Consider the following 8,602-nt stretch of genomic DNA (forward strand, 5'->3'; position numbering starts at 1 on the left):
TGAGTCGCGGCAGTCGAAGTGGCGTCGAAATGCAATATTTCTGCAGTGCTTAGCGAATACAAAATAGGCCTGGAAAGAGAAGGAAAGCGAGTTCTGATGTCACGTAAATATTTGACATTGAACACAAGACCCCCCAGTCTAAATATTAATATAATAGCATTGGTACTGTGGTGGAGTGTTCCACAGGTTAACACAGCTTTTTAAATGAAATGAATTATCCAAATATGCAAAGATCTGAAGATACCCAGCAGCACCTACCAGCCTCCAGGAGACTCCTCACACCCCTTTTTTGTTACTATATCATTTCCGACCTTAAATAAAAAGGTTATCCTTCACTTTTGGCTCCTTTGTCATTCCTTTCTTTCTCCTGTGTTTCTTTTCCTTCACTTCCTCATTTCACCGGCAGCCACATGGCCCGACGCCCTCAGCAGCTCACCCCACATTCACTCCCTATGGTCGCCCTGAACACCTCTGCCCATTTCCCACCACCCCAGAAATCCAAATCAGCAAAACCTCACATTCTCCCCTTTTTCGTATTTTTATGGAGTTTTTGGTACTTGATATGTCTTTTAGCTCTTTCCCCAAAGATGCCCAAGAGGAATAATAAGTATATTGGTATTCTACTTACAAGGGTTGAATGAAAAGTAATGCCTCCATCTTTGTAACTCCTCAACAGATGACAGTCCTGGTATGTAGCGGGCACTGGCTTGTTCAGTAAACTCTCCTCTACAGTGAGTTCCATTTGGCGGGAAGCCTTAGCATTAAATGGTTGCATTGTTAAAGTGCGAAGTATGGAACCCTGCGCAGACAGGGAAGCCTTAGCATTGAACGGTTGTGTTGTTAAAGTGTGAAGTATGGAACCCTGCGCAGACGGGGAAGCCTTAGCATTGAATGGTTGTGTTGTTAAAGTGCAAAGTATAGAACCCTGCATAGATGGGGAAGCCTTAGCATTGAACGGTTGTGTTGTTAAAGTGGAACCTTATGGAACCTTGCGCAGACGGTCGGTCAATGCGCCTTAAGCAATATGCAGTCACTGAATTCTTGACAGCAGAAGGTGTCATCCCAAAGGAGATTCCTCAGAGAAGGCAATATGTTTATGGTGATCGTGTTGATGTGAGTACTGTGTGTCATTGGGCAAGTAAGATAAAAGATGTTGAGGTGGGAATGTCTGACTTGCGTGACAGCAACCACTGAGTTTCACAAGCAAAAGGTGGACAGATGGATTCAGGATGATTGTTGTATCACTCAGAGAGAAATTTCAAGCATAATCGACATTTCACAAGAACATTATTGCTTTGCTTGGCCATTGGAAGATCTGTGCACGATGGGTCCTGTGAGATGCCAGTTGCGGAAACAGAGTGTCGACTTCTTCTGTGACGGCTTCAGAAAACTTGTTCATCATTGGCAGAAATGTATCCAATTGTCTGGTGATTATGTGGAAAAGTGAATAGTGGTAGTTAAAGAGCACATGCTAAGGATTATTTCTGTGTTTGATTTATTAAAATGTTCCCATCCAAACTCAAGTAGTGAAGGTGGAGGCATTACTTTTCATACAACCCTTGTATTTATACCTTACAGGAGACTCAAAATGGCTGAACATAGAAGCCTTAGCATACCATTTGAAATATAGACATGTGCAAACATGAAAGCAGAGAGTGGGTTTCTTGCTAAGCTTTTCAAGGAAAGGGCCAAAAGAAAGGAGAAAAGGGAAGCCCACCATTGTGGTTGGCTTGGAAAGCCACAATATCAATGGAGACGGGAAAGGGAACAGTCATAATTCTGTCACTGGGAGACGGCACTTCCCGGCACATCCGCACGCCATTGTTCCTCCCCGATTCTGAAGACACTCTGAGAAAACTCATGTATTGACTGCCTTTCATGGTTGTGTTTTTCCTCTGTGTTGTGATCGTCTTTGTGTCGAAATACACAATGTCACACCTATTTTGTTCCTGAGAGATCAATGCCATTTCCTGATTGGTTCTATCATCAAAACATGGGGAAAGTTCGTTCTTGTTAATTTTTGTTCCGGTTTTAAATTACCTATATACTCGAGTATAAGCCGACCCGAATATAAGCCGAGACACCTAATTTTACCACAAAAAAAAAACTGGAAAAACATTGACTCGAGTATAAGCCAAAAGTAGTAAATTTCAGAAATAAAAATAGATATGAATAAAATTACATTAATCGAAGCATTGGTAGGTTAAATGTTTTTGAATATTTACATAAAGCTCTAATTTAATCCAACTCTGATTAAATCATTATTCCCATCTTCTTCAATGTAAATGTGCTTGTGTATCCTTTTAATAATAATAGAGTAAAATAATACATGTAATAATAATAATAATAAATACAGTAAAATAATACATGTAATAATAGAGTAAAATAATAAATGTAATGCAATAAGAATATCAGAGTGAAATAATAAATGTGTTATTAATAATAAAAATAGAGTAAAATAAATGTAACAGTAACAACAATAATAGAGTAAAATAAGTGTAACAATAATAATAGAGTAAATAATAACTGTAATAATACCAATAATAATAGAGAAAAATAATAAATGTACCATATATTCTCGAGTATAAGGCGACCCGAATATAAGCCAACCAGGACCTTCACTCTGTCTGTGTCTCTGTTCTATGTTATATGGCATTGAATGTTTGCCTTATATGTGTATAATGTGATCCGCCCTGAGTCCCCTTCAGGGTGAGAAGGGCGGAATATAAATACTGTAAATAAATAAATAAATAAATATTTTTTGCTATTGTTTTCATAGTCTCAACCCATTCAGGAATGAAAACAAAGTTTCTGAAGTTGAACAACTCCTTTCCGAGTCAGGACCGCACCATTACACAGGAAATAACACTTTCAAACCAGGAACAGAACATCCCCCCCCCCCCAAAATTTTGTTACATAGTGATGTTGGAGAAATGACTGAATTTAAATGAAAGGGGTACAGTAGAGTCTCACTTATCCAAGCTAAATGGGCCAGCAGAAGCTTGGATAAGCAAATATCTTGGATAATAAGGATTAAGGAAAAGCCTATTAAACATCACATTAGGTTATGATTTTACAAATTAAGCACCAAAACATCATGTTATACAACAAATTTGACAGAAAAAGTAGTTCAATACACAATAATGTTATGTTGTAATTACTGTATTTACGAATTTAGCACCAAAATATCATGATATATTGAAAACATTGACTACAAAAATTGTTTGGATTATCCAGAAGCTTGGGTAAGCAAGGCTTGGATAAGTGAGACTCTACTGTAAATCAAAGAGGTAATAGATGTGAGCAGAATGTCAGGAGAGAATGCTTCTGGAACATGGCCGTACAGCCCGGAAAACACACAACAACCCCGATTATTTTTTAAATACGGTAAATATAGACTATGATTGCTTGGGGTGTCACAATAATATCCATCAGAACACATAAAGGGATCGCTTTAGGGTTCAGTTCTCAAATGGGAATGGGGAAAGGATCCCTGTCTCTTTAAATGGGTGCAAAAGAGGGAATTTCTTTGCCTGTTCCCTGGTTGTACAAGGAACTGAAATCCCTCCTATTGACACCTCTTTTAAAAAGGTATGGGAGTCCCACTTCAGTTTGTACTTTAGCAAGGCCAGTGAGGCCCACACGAGGCTGGGATGATGCACCCTGCCTTCGATTGTGATGTGCGCATGGTTCTATGACAGTTGATGCTGCCTGTCATAGTAGAGGCTGACAGTTGAGGAGCCCCAGCCCTGGGGCAAAAGGGCCCCGAAAGGAGCCGAGAGGGGCTTCCCATGGCCAGAAAGAGAAGCGGGAGAAGGATGTCCCATCACCAGGTAAGGGAAGCAGAGGATGGAGATCCAACCAGGTAAGAGATGGAGGGGAGGGAGGAGAGCCAGCAGTCAGGTAAGGGATGAAGAGGAAGGAGAGTCCATGTTCAGGTAAGGGATGAAGAGGAAAGACACCCAATGATCAGGTAAGAGAAGAGGAAGGCCACCAAATGATCAGGTAAGGGATGAAGAGGAAAAATACCTAATAATCAGGTAAGGGATGAAGAGGAAGGACACACAATTATCAGGTAAGAGAAGAGGAAGGCCACAAAATGATCAGGTAAGGATGAAGAGGAATTGCACTCTATTATAATGTCAGTGGTGAAGAGGAAGGACACCCAGTCATCAGGTAAGGGGAAAGCTACAAAGTCATCAGGTAAGGGATGAAGAGGGAAAATACCCAATAATCAGGTAGGTGATGAAGAAGAAGGCAACCAAATAATCAGGTAAGGGATGAAGAGGAAAATACCGAATAAACAGGTAAGGGCTGAAGAGGAAAAACAACCAATAAGGTAAGGGATGAAGAGGAAGTATATTCAGTAATCAGGTAAGAGAAGAGGAAGGCTACCAAATTATCAGGTAAGGAATGAAGAGGAAAATTCCCAATAATCAGGTAAGGGATGAAGAGGAAGGTCACACAATTATCAGGCAAGAGAAGAGGAAGGATATTTCATTATTAGGTAAGGGATGAAGAGGAAACATACCTAATAATCCAGAAAGTGATGAAGAGGAAGAATAACAATTGGGAAAGAGAAGAGGAAGGCTACCAAATCATCAGGTAAGGATTGAAGAGAAAACATACATTCTAATCAGGTACGTGATGAAGAGGAAGAATACACAATTATCAGGTAAGTGATGAAGAGGAAGAATACACAATTATCAGGTAAGTGATGAAGAGGAAGTATATCCAATGATCAGGTAAGAGAAGAGGAAGGCAAACAAAAATATCAGGTAAGGGATGAAGAGGAAAAATGCCTAATAATCAGGTAAGTGATGAAGAGGAAGGTCACCCTATTATCAGGTAAGAGAAGAGGAAGTATATTCAATAACCAGGTAAGAGAAGAGGAAGGATAGCACATTATCAGGTAAGGGATGAAGAGGAAAATGCCAAATAATCAGGAAAGTGATGAAGAGGAAGGACACTCAATCATCAGGTAAGTGAAGAGGCATTTTTAAAAATCTATTCTCTGGAAGCATCCAATGAAATGGATCTGCACGAAGAGAAATCAATAAGGAAGGAAGAAATAAAATGAAAGGAAGGAAGGAAAGGAAGGAAGGAAGGAAGGAAGGAAGGAAGGAAGGAAGGAAGGAAGGAAGGAAGGAAAGAAGGCAGGCAGGCAGAAAGTTGATTTGATTGGGAGGAAAACCAAGATAGGCAGGAGAAAAGCAGGTGTCCCCTAGAGAAGTGCAGAATACATGTATGTATCTCAGAGTCAAACACCTGTGTGCAGCAAGAGACAGTTGGTAAGAACCAGGTCTTGATGTGGACTGAAGACGGGCCCCGAAGGAGGAGGAACGCCCTGGGAGAAAAGGCGACACTTGCCAGGCACAGGTGACTCTGGAAACGCACGGCTGTTGGAAGAAGCCAAAAGGAATGGTTTTCCTTTTGCACCCAAAGGAGAGCCGCATTTTCTCTTAGAAAACTAAGAATCCTAGTGAGAAGAGACCACAAAGACCCTCCTGCCTGAGTCCGAATGCCAGGAACCCATGACTAACGCAGCCTTGAGAAGCGGGCGACCCATTTCCATGCAGAGATCTCCAACGGAGAAGAGTCCCTCTTCCAAGGAGTCTTTGGCCACCTTGCCATGTGGAAGGAGACATCCTGGCAAGTGGATGTCAGAAGGAGAGGCTCAGGCGGGTAAGTCCCGAGGGCCCTTTCCGCCATGCCCAGGGTCGCACTGGCCGCCACTTTTGGGGCCGGGAAGGAATTTTCCTCCAGGACCGATTGGCCGAGGACCTGGGAGGTTTTTCGGCTTCCTCTGGGCATCCAGCAGCGGCCGCTGGGTAGGAAGGTTCACTAGATACAACTCACTAAGCTCAACTCAGGAAAAGGTGATGTCTTTGTGAGGGAAAATTAAGAAAGCACGTGGATATGGAAACTTTGAAATGGAAAATCCGTGTCCAGAGAAAGTAGGAAGGCAAGGTCTTCAGGGGAACAAAGAAGAAGGAAACTGTCACCATTTGGAAACTGAAGATGGCACACTGCTGGATACAACTGACTGCAAACAATCAAACAGCAAGAAAGTGTTGGATGACTAGAGAAAGATAGATGCCCAGTTCTGAAGAGCATCACCCTCCACTTGACAGAAAAGGAAAGGAAAGGAAAGGAAAGGAAAGGAAAGGAAAGGAAAGGAAAGGAAAGGAAAGGAAAGGAAAGGAAAGGAAAGGAGAGGAGAGGAAAGGAAAGGAAAGGAAAGGAAAGGAAAGGAAAGGAAAGGAAAGGAAAGGAGAGGAGAAAGGGAAGGAAAGGTCTTTTCTGCCATGCCCTGGGTAGCACTGACCGCCACGTTTGGGGTCAGGAAGGAATTTTCCTCCAGGGCGGATTGGACCCTGGTCCTGGAGGTTTTTCGCCTTCCTCGGGGCATCCGGCAAAGGCCTCACCAAGTCAGGCTCAGACGCAATCTCAGACCACAACAGGCCCATCTTGACCTAACCAACAAATGCAAGCCAATTGGAATAAACAACATGAATCTGGAAACTGCCTTTGTCTCTTTTTCTTCTTCTCCTTCATTGTTGTCCTAGGATGTGTGTACAAGAGGCACCCAGGCCCCTTCTGCACTGACGTATATAATCAAGATTGTTTGCTTTGAACCAGATTATATGGCAGCATGGACTCCTATAATCCAGTTCAGAGCAGATAATGTGGATTTTCTACTTCAGTAATCCAGATTGCATGACAGGGCAGAAGGAGCAGGCCTCTGTTTGTCTTTTACTTACTGTATTGATTGCAATATTACAGTAATTAATACAATCCAGAGGAATGATGAGGATGATAAATACATGGAATGATATAGGATGGGATGTTATTGGGGATAGGATTAGCTAGGCCTCCTTTAACAGGAACTCCCAGGCAACCAGAAGATCAATTTATTCTGCACCTTCCAATCTCGATGGATTCTGGTTTACTGAGAGTCTCATGTGTTTGGTGCCCTTGATGGGACACACCTTTCTGTTTTGATGGAACTGCATACAGTGTTTCCCCGAAAATAAGACAGTGTTTTATATTAATTTTTGCTCCTAAAGATGCTCTAGGTCTTATTTTCAGAGGGCGTCTTATTTTTCCATGAAGAAGAATTCACATTTATTGTTGAACAAAAATGAACATTTATTATATACTGTACAGTAGTTGTCATCACAAATTAGCATAACCAGACAAACTGTGAATCCTATCAAGAATTTCTTGTTACTACCATTTCCATGTACAACACATGGTACATACATTTACCAACCCTGCATGCTCTGTTGTTCTGTTCAGCGGGCATGCTTCCAAACAAAAACTTTGCTAGGTCTTACTTTTGGGGGAGGCCTTATATTTAGCAATTCAGCAAAACCTCTACTAGGTCTTATTTTCTGGGGATGTCTTATTTTAGGGGAAACAGGGTAGTTAGAATGAGATAGCTGATACAGGCAGCAGATCTGGGATGTCATAAAGGAACGGAAATGTATCTGTTATTTATTTTATTGTTTATATTTACTGTCAGGATTTTAGAGATATTTCTTGTGGGAGTTTTGACCTCAGATGCCAAAATAACATACCTGGCTTTGGATAGTATGTACTTTGGCTTCACAATGGGTGAGGAAAATGCTATTTTGTTTCGCCTATGACAGTAACATGTATTGAGCTCACCCAATACATGTTTAGTAATAAAATACTCTTCTTCTATAAGGCAAAATACAGAAAGAAAGAATTTGTATTAGTGGTGAGAGGAGAGAATGTAATACTTCCTATATCATTGTTTACTTACTGTTTGCTACATTTGGAGTTTTGAGTCCACAAGCTTAATATCACATTTAATATGTTGAGTTTGTTCCACATTATTTGATATTGTCATCATTGTCTTAGAGCTAGCATGTCACCTGAAAAAGCAAGCTGGCAATTCTATATGAAAGGACTCTATTTTACAGCTAAAAGATTGCATTTTTCTTCCATGGCCCATTTTGCATTCAAAAAGTAGTCTAGGCTCTGTGGGTTTTTTTAATCCTTACAAACTAAAATGACAAGTGAGTGGTTAAAACAGCAAGTTAAGAAGTGTCACTTCATATCCTATCTCAGTCACAAGCAGGAGGTGACAGATCAAAACTGGTAGAATCTGAGATGTGATTCATAATATTGGACAGTTGCTGAGTGGCAAGTGAAGGCAAGAACACTAGTGCTTTTGCAAGTGGGGATCACACATTGAATCAAGGACAGATAAGTTCAGCACTTTGAAACCATACAGTTGCAATCACTAACCTGCAATTCAGTATGGGCCACTGAGATGACATATCCACATATGCAAAGTTCTCATATGCACACCACACATGAATCAATAGCCACTGAACTGGCCATACTTTTCCTTTTGTTTCAATGCCCTCTGTTAAGGAGATTGAAGATGATTTTCTTTACTTATCACCAAAAGTGCCTAGTTATTGCCTTTATACAATTGTGCCAACTTTTTTTCATCTTCATCTGCAGTAAAAGGGTACCTGTTCATCTCAAAGAATTGTTCTAGAAAAACTGAGATAGCGATGTGAAATTATTTGAACATTCTGCAGCTCTGTATCATTGCTATGTT

At 40.9% G+C, this 8,602-nt stretch overlaps 1 long non-coding RNA gene across 1 annotated transcript; it reads left to right on the top strand.

The window, feature by feature from the left end:
• Positions 1–3,425: 3,425 nt before the first annotated feature.
• On the top strand, positions 3,426–6,525 carry LOC134298558 (uncharacterized). The gene is made up of 2 exons (XR_010005671.1): positions 3,426–4,107; positions 4,204–6,525. It is a non-coding gene; the product is annotated as an uncharacterized LOC134298558 (long non-coding RNA).
• The last annotated feature ends 2,077 nt before the right edge of the window (positions 6,526–8,602 follow it).

Source organism: Anolis carolinensis, chromosome 1 (genome assembly GCF_035594765.1).
Source record: "Anolis carolinensis isolate JA03-04 chromosome 1, rAnoCar3.1.pri, whole genome shotgun sequence".
In the NCBI taxonomy this organism is placed as follows: domain Eukaryota; kingdom Metazoa; phylum Chordata; class Lepidosauria; order Squamata; family Dactyloidae; genus Anolis; species Anolis carolinensis.